The sequence below is a fragment of the Bubalus kerabau genome, chromosome 7, assembly GCF_029407905.1.
Source record: "Bubalus kerabau isolate K-KA32 ecotype Philippines breed swamp buffalo chromosome 7, PCC_UOA_SB_1v2, whole genome shotgun sequence".
NCBI lineage: Eukaryota > Metazoa > Chordata > Mammalia > Artiodactyla > Bovidae > Bubalus > Bubalus kerabau.
Window position 1 is genome coordinate 94,006,500 of NC_073630.1, and position 15,792 is coordinate 94,022,291.

Below are 15,792 nucleotides of genomic sequence, written 5' to 3' on the forward strand. Positions count from 1 at the left end.
AAATGGACTGTGTCCAATTATAAAATAGAGCCTTGATTATGACACACACTTCACAGTGATTTAAATTGCATCTTCTTCCACAGCCCCACTACCAACTCTTAGAAGCAAAATATAAGCCTTAGAACAAATTAATGAGTCTTTACGGTCGTGCAAGAAATAACTTGCTTTTTGTCTCAGCCACAAGACCCATTAGCAGACTTAGAGTGGCAGCTGCATGCTCAAGCTTCCTGATTATTACTGATCCTGAGAACAGTGAAGCAATTGTTCATGACCTTTTGCACCGATATTCTATAGGAATGTGTTTACTGAACAAAGTTTCAGAAGAGATATCTTAAAGGACTTGTTACTTTGAAAAAAGTTGAATACGCTACTATACATATACCCATATTTGCATATTTATAATGTTGGGATTTTTTTTTTTGCCTTCTACTTCCAAAAATATTAACATATTCAAGTCTTTGAAAGGAAGAAATATACAGAAAACCAAAAGCAGGATTATGGAGCTTTACTTGTTATTTTAATTGGTTTTGCTCACTTTGCAATGCGTCATAAACATTTTCCCATGTCATTAGATGTTCCTCTAAAGTATGAGCACACCATGTAATGGAACACTCTAATTTTAACAATCCTTATTTTTGAACATTTGGGTTGGTTCCAAATTTGCTATTATAAATTACACTTTGACTTTGGGGAACATGCTTATACATAAATCTGTCTGCATGCCTTTCTTTGAGATATATTTTTTAAAGTGGTGGTCAAAATACTTTAAGTCTTTTTAAACAGTTTGATAAGTGTGGTCAAATTCAGACAGTCCCTCTGATTTATGTACAAGAGAAAATGAAAATAAATAATCCTGTGTAGTATTTCCTGGCAAGAGCAGACCACAAAATGGCCATGCCTTTGCTTGGACAGAATTCTTTACTGCAAGGGTGATTGGCTGATCCTTCATGACCACCAGATGTCAGTCTAAAACAGGGCAAGCTGAACCTAGACTGACTGGGGAAAGGCGAATCCACTCTTGGCCTGAAGTACTTGATTACTTTGCTAGGGAGACTGGGCTTTGTCAAACAAACAAGCAAAAACAATGAACATCATCCATTAGATCAAGCAAAAAGACCCTGAAGGACCAAATATCTTTCAATGGAATTCAGGTTTAGAGGCTCTTATCTGGCTTGTTTTGTAGTTCCCTAAAACTCTTCACACGCTGGTCTCAAGCTGAATCTTTTCAGTATTAGTTTAGTATCAGGTGGCTCAGTGGCAAAGAATCAGCCTGCCAATGCAGGAGACACAGGAGACATGGGTTCGATCCCTTGGTTGGGAAGATCCTCTGGAGGAGGAAATGGCAACCCACTCCAGTATTCTTGGCTGGGAAATCCCAGGGACAGAGGAGCCTGGCGGCTGGCAGTTCATGGGGTCACAAAGGAGTGGGGCACAACTCAGTAACTAAATAACAGCAGCCTAGTTTAGTATTAGTCTCAATATTAGTTTGGTATTCGTTTCCTTGGAAGCTGTCAAACATTTCATGCCAACCCAACAATTTGTTCACTAGTTCTCAATAAGACATGTCTCCTGGGGTAAAATGAAATGCTTTAATGAGGTGTTTTTGAGTTTTTCTGTTTCGTCGCTAAACAGGGAGTGTCATCAAGCAAGGTAGAGTGGCCACTATGAGATGCCCCTCCACGTGGACTCTGGACATCCGTTTCAATGGATGCTGCCTTTCCCTGTCTCTGAGAAAAGGATGCACCACACAGTAATGCATTAGCTGTTTCCAAAGATATGGGAAAGCTATTCTCAAGACGCCCGGTTAGTGCAGAAAGCTGTGCTGCAGCCGACACACTGATGCCACCACCATCACCAACCAAACGCAGTGGGAAGTTCTAGTGGCTGGGTGAGTGCAGCTGAGCAAAAGGTACATTAAAAAAGCAAAAACACAAGGGCGCCTCACAGTGTGCTCACACTATAATAACCAACCAAGGGGCTTCGTGGTGGCTCAGTGGTGAAGAATCCACCTGTTAATGCAGGAGACACCAGTATGGTCTGATCCATGGTCTGGGAGGATCCCACATACCATGGGGCAACTAAGCCCATCAACTTCTGAGCCTGTGCTCTAAAGCTTACTGAGCTCATGTGCTGCAGCTACTGAAGCCCATGTGCCTAGAGCCTATGCTCACAACAAAAGAAGCCACCGCAACACACAGCTCCTGCACTGCAACTAGAGAACAGCCCTGCTCTCTGCAACTAGAGAAAAGTTTGCACAGCAGTGAGACCCAGCACAGCCAAAAATGTATAGACATTAAAAAAATATATACAGAGGCTTTACTCTAAATTGTGTGAAAAAAATTAAAATGATTTATTATCAATATGGTGCTTTAATAATAAAATCATTAAAAATATGCACAAAGAATAGTTCGCCCACTATTTGAAAATAAGAATGCTAATATCTGTTGAATAACAAGCACTTCATACAAGCAAAAGTGGTATTAAAAAAAAAGCAGGGATAAAAGAAAAGTCCTGAATCTATATTCAAATAAGTAAATTGTACAAAACGAGATGTGTATTAAGCTTGAGCATTTTAGATGACAATTGGGTAGTGCAACCCACAGGAAAAAAATAAATGCACGATCTCTTAGCCTACATTCATAGAGATGCAGTGGCTGTGTTGTTAAAGGAAATGTCTGCCTCACTAACCAGAATACACATGGAGTGTTTGCTCAGATCAGAGGGGAGATAACAAACCAGATTCCATCTTCAGGGGACAGAACACAGTCAGAGTCTCAAACCCATGTCCTTTCAACGAAGAATGAAAGTTTCCTTGAAGAGAAGTCCGAGGTGACAATATGATGGCTCTCTTCAAATACTGAATGACGTCAAAAAAAAGACAATGGAATTTAGCTCATCCTCTCAAGTTCACAGAACTAGAATCGATGTGTGAAAATCACAGGGAGGTTGATTTGGAGACAAAACCAGGGCTCACAGCTCTGTATTCTATGCACTCTGTACGGATGTTGATTGAGAGGACGAGGTGGGGCCCACAGTCTCACTCAATTCACTCTTATCTTCACACAAAGATGCCAGCCCCGCCCCCACCATATGAACAGCTGAGAAGGGACGTCCTGATAACAGTGCCTCTGGTGGGTACCTCCAGCCACTGTACTCTCCCCAGCTTCATTGCTTCTAGCCTGGACCATAGCAACAGCATCCTGTCTGTGATGGGGATACAATGTGTCCATAAATTCTTCACATTTCTTCCTTCAAAAAATGGAACCCAGTTCTACTGCCTTCCAATGTAGACTGGACTCAGTGGCAGTCTCATTTCTGTTGAATAGGTAACAGTGGAAGTGAGTGTGTGACCAGGTCATTAAGTCCTCCCTATTCTTTAATAATGCTATCTCCTGGATGCCTGACTCGAGAGGAGGTGAATCACCATGCCATGGAAACCCTCAAGCTGACCCCATGGTTTATGAGACATGGACCCAAGGCCTCTGGTAAGTAGTTGGCAAGGACCTAAAGTCTCTTGAAAGAGACCATGTGAGTCTTCTTGAAAATGGATCCTCCAGCTCCAGTCAAGTTTTCAGGACAGAGATCCTCAGCCTTTTTGGCACCAGGGACCAGTTTCGTGGAAGACAATTTTTCCATGGACTGGGATTGGGGGGTGGTTTCAGGATTGTGTATTTTGCTGTTGTTGTTCAGTCACCAAGTCATGTCTGACTCTTTGAGACCCCATGGACTGCAGCGCACCAGGCCTCTCTGTCCCTTTATATGTGTACTTTATTTCTATTATTGTGTTTTTTATTTCTATTATTACTCCGTAAGTTCCACCTCAGAGCATCAGGCATTAGATCCCAGGGGTAGGGCACCTCTTTTAGGTGACTGTGGCCCCAGTTAACATTTGACTGCAACCTCATGAGTGACTCTGAATTAGACCCATTTGACTAAGCAGCTCAGGAAGTTCCGCCCCACAAAAACTATGAGATAAGAAATGTTTACCGCTTTAAGTTACTAAATTTGGGTAGCAATTGGCTATAAAGCAAAAATGACTAATACATGGTCTATCTCCCTCGCACATCTCAAATTTACCCTTTTTTTCCAGGTCAAACCACAATCTCCACCAAGACAGCAGTAAGCCCAGCCCCCAGCTGATCTCCTCATATATTTACCCCCCCTCTATCCAATCCATTAATGCCTAAATGATCATTTTAAAGCATAAATCCAGTCAAACTAGTTCCCTGTTGACTCTGAGAGTGGCTCCCCATTCCTCATAACACACAGTTCAAAGTGCTGAACAAGGGCCGGTATGACCTGACTCTTACCTTCTTCTCCAGCTTCCTCAGCTCTCACTCTCCAACCACATGTGATGCCTGATGTGTCCTACTTCCTTGCTATATTAGCTTACTGGGGCTGCTATAACAAAGTACCACAGATAGGATGATTCAAATAACAGAACTTATACAGTTGTGGAGGCTAGAAGTCCAAGACCAAGGCATCGGCAAGGTTGGTTTGTCCTGAGGCCTCTCTCCTTGGCTGACAGATGGCCATCTCCTCTCTGTGTGCTCACACAGCGTTCTCTGTGCAGCCATGTCACTGGTGTTTCTGTTTGTCCCAATTTCCTCCTCTTATAAAGACTCCAGGGACTAGATTAGGACTCACTCTAAGGGCCTCACTTTAACTCAGTCCCTCTAAATGCCTTACCTCCAAATTTAGTCACATTCTGAGGCACTGGAGGTTGCGGCTTCAACATATGGATTTAGGGGAAACACAGTTGAACTCATAACAATGACTTTTGCTCTGTCTCCTCTATTGGAAATGGTTTTGTATTGGGTTGGGGGGGGAGTTTGAATCTGGATAAAGAGCACACATTGAAGGCAGGGGATGAGTGGAGGCAAATCAGAAGAGGAGAAAACACGGACAGAAGGAGAAATGGAGATAAGCAGACTTCAGGTAGATACTGCCTACCTCACTAATTTGCTAAAAAGAATTTATTCAAGCATGGATAGTTTATACCATCAATTACAGAAAAGGGTTTGAAGAAATCATATCACAATCTCATGGGCAAATGAAATCATAGAACAGAAAACATACAGGGAGCATAAAACATGCAAGGAAGCAACTTCTCCTACCAGGAGGGGATTACAGCACAGGGGTCAGACAGAATGTTAGGCCATTAGCCTGAGAAATGAAACACAAAATACCATACGAAATATGTTCACGGTCAGTGTCAAAGTCAAACTGGCTTTGATGAAGTACATCTGCAGAAATGAGTTAAGAAGACAGAAAGGAGAATTTTGCACACTTCCAAAGAGAAAATCAAAATGTAAGTGGATATTAACTATTAATAAATAGGCAGACAAATAAATGTAATTTCATGTTTCAGGGATATTTATCACCTCTTTGAATCAGTTGATATTCTGAAAAGAAAACTAATTCAAATATGCCTGCCTGCTCAGGCATAAACAAAAACAAGTTCTTATATTTATTAAACTTGAATTACAAACACTACTCAACCAATGAAAATAAATGCATGCCATTATTCTCACTAGTAGCAAATGCCTATTTCTGTCCAAAAGTTATTCTTCAGTGCTCTTATTTTCATAAACGTTTGCTAGTATCTAAGCATTGATCACAACAATTATACTACCTGATGTTAGAATAAATCTTAATAGCCTACAAGGTGCTCTCACATACATTTTATCTGTAAAAGCTCAAAATAAGTGGGAAAAACTCTGCAGTTTGTATGTACAGATTAGCACAAGATAAAGGCTCAAAAATATAAAACTGAGGGTCAGAGGAACTTCCCTGGTGGTCCAGTGGTTAAGACTCTGCACTTCTAATACAGGAGGTCTGGGTTCAATTCCCAGTTGGGAAATGAAGACCCAGCACACTGTGTTATTCACTTTGCTGTACACCTGAAACTAATACAGCATTGTAAATCAGCTATCCTCCAATAAAATTTTTTAGATAATGAATTTTTATTTTTAAAATGGAACAAAAAACTGGGAGTCAGAAAATTTAAATAACTTGCCTAAAGTCACACAGATGATAATTAGTGTAGTCAATACATGAGCCTCTGTTTTTAAATTTTAAACTCGGTGTGGTTTTCTACTCCACTAAACAGTCATTCATTCATACATTCCTACAACTGCATGCCAGGCTTCGTAGGTGCTGTGGACACACACGTGCACAAGGGTCAATCCCTGCCCTCAATTTCATTAGCATCTAGAAGGGAAAGGCAGATATGTAATAAGAAAGTGTAACCAAGTGTCAAGAAGTTTTGACATAAAGGACACAGAGGGAGCACCAAAGACAGTAGGCATTTCTCCCTGAAGAACCTGAAGAATAGTGAAAGGGTGAGGAAGGTTTTCATAAAAAGAAAGAGCTTGAGACAAATAGATAATCATCAAATGATTACATGGGTTATTTCTGGCCAAGGGGCTATATTACCAAAGGTATACAGGTGTGAAACAGATTGAATATTCTTTTACTGAAGACTGTAAATAATTTGAAACACCTGGAGCATAGAGGCTGTATATTGTCACCCTGCTTATTTAACTTATATGCAGAGTACATCATGAGAAATGCTGGGCTGGAAGAAGCACAAACTGGAGTCAAGATTGCCGGGAGAAATATCGATAACCTCAGATATGCAGATGACACCACACTTATAGCAGAAAGTGAAAAAGAACTAAAGAGCCTCTTAATAAAAGTGAAAGAGGAGAGTGAAAAAGTTGGCTTAAAGCTCAACATTCAGAAAACTAAGATCATGGCATCCAGTCCCACCCACCACTTCATGGCAAATAGATGGGGAAACAGTTGAAACAGTGGCTGACTTTATTTTTGGGGCTCCAAAATCACTGCAGATGGTGATTGCAGCCATGAAATTAAAAGACGCTTACTCCTTGGAAGGAAAGTTATGACCAACCTAGATAGCATATTAAAATGCAGAGACATTATTTTGCCAACAAAGATCTGTCTAGTCAAGGCTATGGTTTTTCCAGTAGTCATGAATGGATGTGAGAGTTGGACTATAAAGAAAGCTGAGCACTGAAGAATTAATGCTTTTGAACTGTGGTGTTGGAGAACTCTTGAGATTCCCTTGGACTGCAAGGAGATCCAACCAGTCCATCCTAAAGGAGATCAGTCCTGGGTGTTCTTTGAAAGGACTGACGTTGAAGCTGAAACTCCAATACTTTGGCCACCTGATGCAAAGAGATGACTCATTTGAAAAGACCCTGATGCTGGGAAAGATTGAGGGCAGGAGGAGAAGGGGATGACAGAGGATGAGACGGTTGGATGGCATCACCAACTCAATGGACATGAGTTTGGGTAGGCTCCAGGAGTTGGTGATGGACAGGGAGGCCTGGCGTGCTGAGGTTCATGGGGTTGCAAAGAGGAGGACACAACTGAGTGACTGAACTGAACTGAACTGAGAGCATAGAGTATGCAGAGATGGGAGGGACAGCAAGAGGTATGACCTAAGAAGGAGCCTAGGACTTGACTATGTAGAGCCTTCACAGCAAAGCAAAAATTGCAGACTGTGTCCTGTTGATAGGCATTATTCCAAGCATCAGCATAGTTTGAATTGATAGGTACTATAACAGTGGGTAGGCTTCCCAGTTAGAGCTAGTGGTAAAGAACTGCTTGCCAGTGCAGCAGACATAAGAGATTCAGGTTCAATCCCTGGGTTGGAAAGGTCCTCTGGAGGAAGGTATAGCAACCCACTCCAGTATTCTTGCCTATAGAATCCCATGGACAGAGGAGCCTGGTGGCCTATAGTCCATAGGGTTGCCAGAGTCGGCCATGACTGAAGTGACTTAGCATGCACATAAAAGCAGTCACTGGGCTGCGAGACAGGAGGAAAGTACATTGAGTGAGTCAAGTCGCTCAGTCATGTCCGACTCTTTGTGACCCCATGGACTGTAGGAGCCTACCAGGCTCCTCCATCCATGGGATTTTCCAAGCAAGAGTACTGGAGTGGGTTGCCATTTCCTTCTCCAGAAGATCTTCCCAACCCAGGGATTGAACCCAGGTCTTCCACATTATAGGCAGAAGTTTTACCGTCTGAGCCACCAGGGAAGTCCAGGAGGAAAGTACATTAGTTAGACCTGTTTCTCTAGAGGAGACAAAAGATAATGACCTGAACAGTGGATAAAACGAAGGAAATTCAGTTATAAGAACTCCTTAAAATGTGGCAATCCTTCACTGGTGAGAAGAAAAAGAATAGTAGCTAGGATGACACAGGACTAATTGTCATCAAGGTAGAAAAGTAAGGAGGAAAAGCAGGTGATAAATTTAATTTTGAACAAGCTGATATTTAAGATGTCTGTGAAATGCTATAATAGTAATCAACTTCCAGTAGGCGGTTTGACATAAAATCCAGAACTTAAAGGAGGGATGGGTAGAGATTTGAGTCATTTTGAAAATGTGGGAGTAGATAAGATTGCTCAGAGAGGCACTGTGGACCAGTGGTACTGTTTACCATAGCCAAGATGTGGAAGTAACTTAATATACACTGAAGATGAATGGATAAAGCAGATGTGATACTTATATACAATGGATTATTACTCGGTCATATAAAAGGATGAAACAGTGCCATTTGCAGCAACATGGATGGACCTGAAGATTATCATACTAAGTGAAGAAAGTCAGACAGAGAAAGACAAATATATTATATCGCTTACATGGGGACTCTAAAAGAAATGACAGAAATGAACTTATTTACAAATGAGAAACAGCCTCACAGGCTTAGAGAATGAACTTATGGATACCACGGGGAAGAGTAGTGGGTGGAGGAATAGATTGAGAGTTTGGGATTGACAGGTACACACTGCTATACTTAAAACAGATAGACAACAAGGACCTACTGTAAAAATAAATAAATTTCAGTGAGGTCAAAGAGAGAGTGTGTATTTGGAGGTTAGAGTAAAAATGGACTTTAGAATTCCAAAAGTGGAGCAGTTGTGTGAAATAAGATCATAAGTGTGCCCATGGATATATTGATAGATTTATCAATATCGATATTGATAGATTTATTAGTCTAGATGGTAATTATTCAAGGTAAGTATACCAGGGAACTGTGAAGCCAGGTTGGTGGGTTATTAATGATGCCAGGGATGCTGAAGTCATTCATTATGTGACTTGAAGAGATAACATAGAAAGACAGAGACCATGAAGAAAGACCAAGAGTTAAGCAGACTTGAATGAAACCAAGGAAAGTGATAAAATCTGATGATAGGAAGGTCAAGAGGGGAAGAAGATTTTGCTGGGAGGATAAAAATTAATGGTTTAGAGTTATGGTAGTCTGATAACTGGTAGAATTCCAGCATCATCTTCAGACTCCACTGCCAATGAAATATGTGAAATAGTATTCATCCAGCACAGGAAAGCTACAAATGAAACATGAGATTGAACTTGGATGATACATACACCTTAAAATGTTATCACCTGAATTACTCAAATAATTACTTTCAAATAAAATATAAGAGCTTAAACTATCTGAGTAAGCAAGTTTCAGACTTGGACGTGGTTTTTATTGGTGTTTAGTTCAATCTCATAACAGTGTAAGGGTTCTCATCCTCACCTCAAATTGGAGGTGTATCCCTGGCCTCACAGTCAGCCTTGAGTATGTGCCTGACGGTAAAGAATCCACCTGTGATGCAGAAGACCTGGGTTCGATCCCAAGGTCGGCAAGATCCCCTGGAAGAGGGCATGGAATCCACTCCAGTATTCTTGCCTGGAGAATTCCCATGGACAGAGGAGCCTGGTAGGCTACAGTCCTTGGGGTCAGAAAGAGTCGGACACGACTGAGCGACTAAGCACAAAGCATGTGTGCCTGAATGTGAGAGAATAGAGAGAAAGAATATTTGGTGACACATTGTTCTAAATATGTTGATTCAGCAGATTATTTTTAAATACAACCAATTTAAACTCTTTTTCTCCTTTAGATTCCAGAACAAAGGGGCTTTTTCCCAAAGAAAGAGCACTGGTAACTATAAATATACACTGACAAATTGCATCCTGAAAGCCTCAGAAAATAGGTTAGAACATTAGAGTACTAGCATCCCACAGTTTGCAAAAGATACTAATAAATATGTTTGAAAGTGAAAGCGTTAGTCAGTGGTTTCTGACTCTTTGCCACCCCACGGACTGTAGCCCCCAGGCTCCTCTGTGCATGGAATTCTCCAGGCAAGAATACTGCAGTGGGTTGCCATTTCTCTCTCCAGGGGATCTTCCCAACCCAGGGATAGAACCCAGGTCTCCTGCATTGCAGGTGGATTTTTTACCATCTGAGTCACCAGCGAAGCCCAATATGCTAAATATGTTTACTACATAGTTACATAGATATGTTTAATACATGTCACTTCACTCTAAATTTTTGAAATACTAAAATTACACCTCCAAAGTGAGGTGTAATTCCTTGATGTGCTTCTTCTGTAACCCTTCAGAAATTTACCAGACCCAGAGCTGTGAAGGGAATAATGTTCTTTTAGCATCAGAGAAAGCTATTGACTTATAACTAAATCAGTCTGAGTAAAGTACATTACTATCTTTTCTCCACTTTCCCTCTTCTATTGAAAACAAAGGGGGGAAAAAAGCAAAACAATCTGAAAAGTGCTTACTGCTGGGAGGAGAGGCCTCTCTAGATTTAGCAATTTGTCAGGCTGACATTTACCGCCTGATAAATATCAGCTCGGGAAACTTTGTAGAGAGCTAGACTGTGAGCAGACCTCTCTGGCTATTAGTTGGAGAGCTCATAAACACAGGTATGCGTTTGGATTGGATTTGCGAAGAATGAAGAATAAGTACTGATTAAGCGCATGCAAATTATATGATGGAGAAGCATAGCATACCTGAGGCTGTAAATGTCTCAATTTTTAATAAGTGAGAAATGCTCACTGTAAAGGATACCCAGAAATAACTAAGTTTAGAAGCCCCCCTGACTCCCCTTGAAGTACAGAAAGTTAAGGTGAGAAGGCAAACAGCTCTATTCACAGACAGGAATTAGTCGCTACAGAAAAATACATTTTATATAGTCTGGAGTCAAAAAATTAAATTATTCCTAGAGGCAATATTTTCAAAAACCTGTGTTTCTTAAATGAAATGAAGCTCCTAAGATATTGATACAAGGCTATACATCTTTCTTTGCTTTTCCATACTTCCACTTGGCTTAACAGCCCCAATTTTCATTGCAAATAGAAATACTTGATGATACTCAGTTCAGTTCAGTCGCTCAGTCGTGTCCAACTCTTTGCAACCCCATGAATCACAGCACCCCAGGCCTCCCTGTCCATCACCAACTCCCGGAGTTTACTCAAACTCATGTCCATCGAGTTGGTGATGCCATCCAGCCATCTCATCCTCTGTCGTCCCCTTCTCCTCCTGCCCCCAATCCCTCCCAGCATCAGGGTCTTTTCCAATGAGTCAACTCCTTCAACTTAATTCTTAGGGCTCACAACTTAGGCTCTTTGGGTTCATTTCTGTTCAATTCAAAGGGAGAGTTTACTCCCTCCCTTACTCCCAGTTTCATCTGGAGTTAGGGAAATTGATGTAGCATCTATCTACCCTTCACTAGTTGGTGGGTTGATGAGGTGCACTGAGTCTGCATACTTACCTCTTTTCTATTAAACAAACACAAAAAATAACACTGATTCTGACACTTGTTAAAATGTTAAGGAAGATTTTATTCAAGACTGTTGAAGTAGAGGTTTGTAAAAGAAAAAGAGAAAGAGGAGTGTACTACAAATGCAGCCAAGACAAGTGGAGATTTATAGTCAAGGAGCAGAATGAGGGGGGTCAGTGGATGGAAAACTACTCAGGGAATATATCAAGAGGAGGCGAATGCTTCTTAAACTGACCTAATCAGAGTCTTGCTAAGGATGGGCCAAGGATTTACCCATAAAAGTGCAGGATGAGGAACTTGATCAGATGTCATAGGTGGGAGATGATTTAGTAGAACTCTTTGCTAAGGCTGGGTTGGGCAGGTACAGGACAGGATCAAGGTTGAGGCCAAAAGTGGAGAGGGGTTCAGGATGGGGAACACAAGTACATTCATGGCAGATTCAAGTCATATAAGGCAAAACCAATACAATATTGTAAAGTAAAATTAATTAATTAATTAATTGAAAAAAAAAAAATAAAGTACCAGTCAAACATGTGATCCTTCAAAAAAAAAAACACAGAAAAGCAGGCTCAAAGAAGCCAGAATAATGTTTGGGTCATGGAGGGAGTCTTGATAGTCCTTGTCAAAGTCCAGGGAAGCCCAGATCACTCTAGTTCTGGACCTCCATCCCTGTCCTCTTAGCATTTGCTGTGGAGGCCCTCATTCTCTGTCTACTCATCCATTATCTTTCTAATTTCACTGCTAATGTCTTCCTGATCAGCCGGCTCTGCACCTTCTTAGTGGCTCAGGGACTCCACTCTGCATTCCCACATCATATTAGAGTGTCCAAGAAGAACCCTGTGGGAATGCCTTCAGTATCCTCCACCCAGACATCTGACAGTCATTGTTATTCTAACATGTGAGTGTTCAGAGGCTAATCAAGACTAGCATTCTCTTTGGCTATTTTTTGAAAGTCGGAGCTGTCCCCTTTATTCAGAAAAACCCCATAATTCACCAAGCGTTTCCACTCATGGGGACTAATAATGAAGGAAATAACCATTCCGAATCTGCCAACCTTTAAGTTCAGATCTGGAAAGAACCATGGAGAAAGCCCATATGAACATGAAAATGAGCAAACAAAGAAAAGGAGGAAGACAGAGCAAATATTTTCTTCGTTTATGCAATTTTTTCCAACTGGCTATATTGCCATCTAGGACTGGCAGACATTCCACATATATAGGATTCTGAATTCAATTCTGTGGACGTAGGTATGAGGTATATAATGTTACTCACAGTTTTCTGAACATATCATCTTTTCCATGTAATTTCAGTATACACCACCTGCTAAGGACAGGCAGAAACCTGAAGTGGAAAGAGTACTTGTCAAGATGTCAGGAGGTCTGGAATAGTCTTCATTTTGTCACTAACAAACTAGATGATCTCAGCCCAATTGCTTTTCCTCTCTCAACTTTGGCTGCTACATATGCCAAATGAGATCTGAATATGTAAACTTCTGTTTTTTGTTATGATACTTGAAGGCTGCTTTACTGGAAGCTGGGCATCCCAGCTTGAGGCCAAAGAATGTGTGGACATGTCTGGGCATGTTCAGCAGACTACTGTGGACACCAGCTTGCTAGCCATTGCAAGAGGACTCAGATCCAGCTCTGAGAACTCATCCCTACAGAAGAAAATGCCAGTCTCCAGGAGCCTGACAGGGAACAAAGCTTTAATTGGCAGAAAACTGGTTATTTTCGATGTGTAGCCATGTTTATTATTATTTGTCTCCTAGCTTCATGTCTAAATTCAGTGGAAAGTAAAGTAAAAAGTGAAAGAATTACTCACTCAGTCATGTCTGACCCTTTGTGATCCCATGGACTGTAGCCCTCCAGGGTCCTCTGTCCATGGGATTCTCCAGGCAAGAATACTGGAGTGGGTTGCCATTTCCTTCTCCAGGGGATCTTCCAGACCCAGGGATCGAACATGGGTCTCCTGCATAGCAGGCTGATACTTTACCATCTGAGCCACCAGGGAAGCCCAAGCGGAGAGCTATATAATTAATAATAAACTGATAAAAACTGAAAGACTGGGTTCACTAAAAAACTCTTAAAAGTATGGCGTTGAAACACAGTGTTTTGTGACCCTTCTAACAAACTGTCACAAAGGAAATGGGCATTTCTTCACCTGGTCAAAGCCAAGGTAGAATTCTGGCACCTATAAGCCTCCAGTGATGTTGCATTGTGGAGACCCGGCTGCAAACAGAGACGTTGGGATGACCACCGGGCAATGGTAGAACCTCCCAGCATTACCCAGAACTTGGCAGTTCCTGGCATGAATAGCAAGTGGTTCATAATTGTTATGAGTTATCTCCAAGGATTTCCATTAACTTCTGAAAGACTTGGACAAAAGCTGGGGGACCTGAGTGAGCACAAATATAACACACAAATACTGCTTTTGATAGACTATGTGGTTGTTGTTCAGTTCCCCAGTCGTGTCCAACTTTTCAACACCCTAAGGACTACAGCACGGCAGGCCTCCCTATCCCTTACCATCTCCCAGAATTTGCCCAAGTTCATGTCCATTGATGGGCTTCCCCCATAGCTTAGTTGGTAAAGAATCCACCTGCAATGCAGGAGACCCTGGTTTGATTCCTGGGTTGGGAAGATCCGCTGGAGAAGGGATAGGCTACCCACTCAGGTACTCTTGGGCTTCCCTTGTGGCTCAACTGGTAAAGAATCTGCGTGCAATGTGGAAGACCTGGTTCGATCTCTGGGTTGGGAAGATCCCCTGGAGAAGGGAAAGGCTACCCACCCCAGTATTCTGGCCTGGTGAATTCCATGGACTGTATAGTCCATGGGATGGCAAAGAGATGGACATGACTGAGCAACTTTCACTTTCAAGTCCATTGATAGACTATACAATACACATTTGCCCTTCTTCAAGTAACAGAAGCGCTGCGGCGGCTGTGACTGGTGCGCTAAGTGCGGCAGCAGCTGCAAGCACAGCCGAAAGGAGCTACCCAACACCCGAGGGGACCCCATGCCCGAAGGCCAGCGGCCAAGAGGAGTTACCCCATGTCCGAGGTCGGGGGCAGCGGCTGAGAGTGCCAGGCTGCGACGGCTCAGGAACTGCCGAGAACAGCTACGGAAACCCAAGGTCAGGGGCGGCGGCCAGGAGGAGCTACCCCACACCCGAGGAGCAGTGGCTGCGCAGGCGCAGGAGGGCCTAGAGGAGCTATCCAACGTTGAAGGTCAGGAAGGGCAGCAGTGAGGAGATATCCCTCGTCCAAGGTAAGGAGCAGCAGCTGCGCTTTGCTGGAGCAGCCGTGATGAGATACCCTACGCCCAAGGTAAGAGAAATCCAAGTAAGATGGTAGGTGTTGCAAGAGGGCATCAGAGGGCAGACACACTGAAACCATACTCACAGAAAACTAGTCAATCTAATCACACTAGGACCACAGCCTTGTCTAACTCAATGAAACTAAGCCATGCCCGTAGGGCCACCCAAAATGGGCGGGTCATGGTTGAGAGATCTGACAGAATGTGGTCCACTGGAGAAGGGAATGGCAAACCACTTCAGTATTCTTGCCTTGAGAACCCCATGACGAGTACTGCTGCTAAGTCGCTTCAGTCGTGTCCGACTCTGTGCGACCCCATAGATGGAAGCCCACCAGGCTCCCCCGTCCCTGGGATTCTCCAGGCAAGAGTACTGGAGTGGGTTGCCATTTCTTTCTCCATGAACAGTATGAAAGGGAAAATGATAGGATACTGAAAGAGGAACTCCCCAGGTCAGTAGGTGCCTAATATGCTACTGGAGATCAGTGGAGAAATGACTCCATAAAGAATGAAGGGATGGAGCCAAAGCAAAAACAATACCTAGCTGTGGATGTGACTGGTGATAGAAGCAAGGTCCGATGCTGTAAAGAGCAATATTGCATAGGAACCTGGAATGTCAGGTCCATGAATCAAGGCAAATTGGAAGTGGTCAAACAAGAGATGGCAAGAGTGAATGTAGACATTCTAGGAATCAGCAAACTGAAATGGACTGGAATGGGTGAATTTAACTCAGATGACCATTATATCTACTACTGTGGGCAGGAATCCCTCAGAAGAAATGGAGTAGCCATCATGGTCAACAAAAAAGTCTGAAATGCAGTACTTGGATGCAATCTCAAAAACAACAGAATGATCTCTGTTCGTTTC

General features: G+C 42.4%; 1 non-coding gene across 1 annotated transcript; it reads left to right on the forward strand.

The window, feature by feature from the left end:
- The first annotated feature begins 5,790 nt into the window (after positions 1 to 5,790).
- On the forward strand, positions 5,791 to 5,863 carry TRNAR-UCU (transfer RNA arginine (anticodon UCU)). The gene has a single exon. It is a non-coding gene; the product is annotated as a tRNA-Arg (tRNA).
- Positions 5,864 to 15,792: the final 9,929 nt, after the last annotated feature.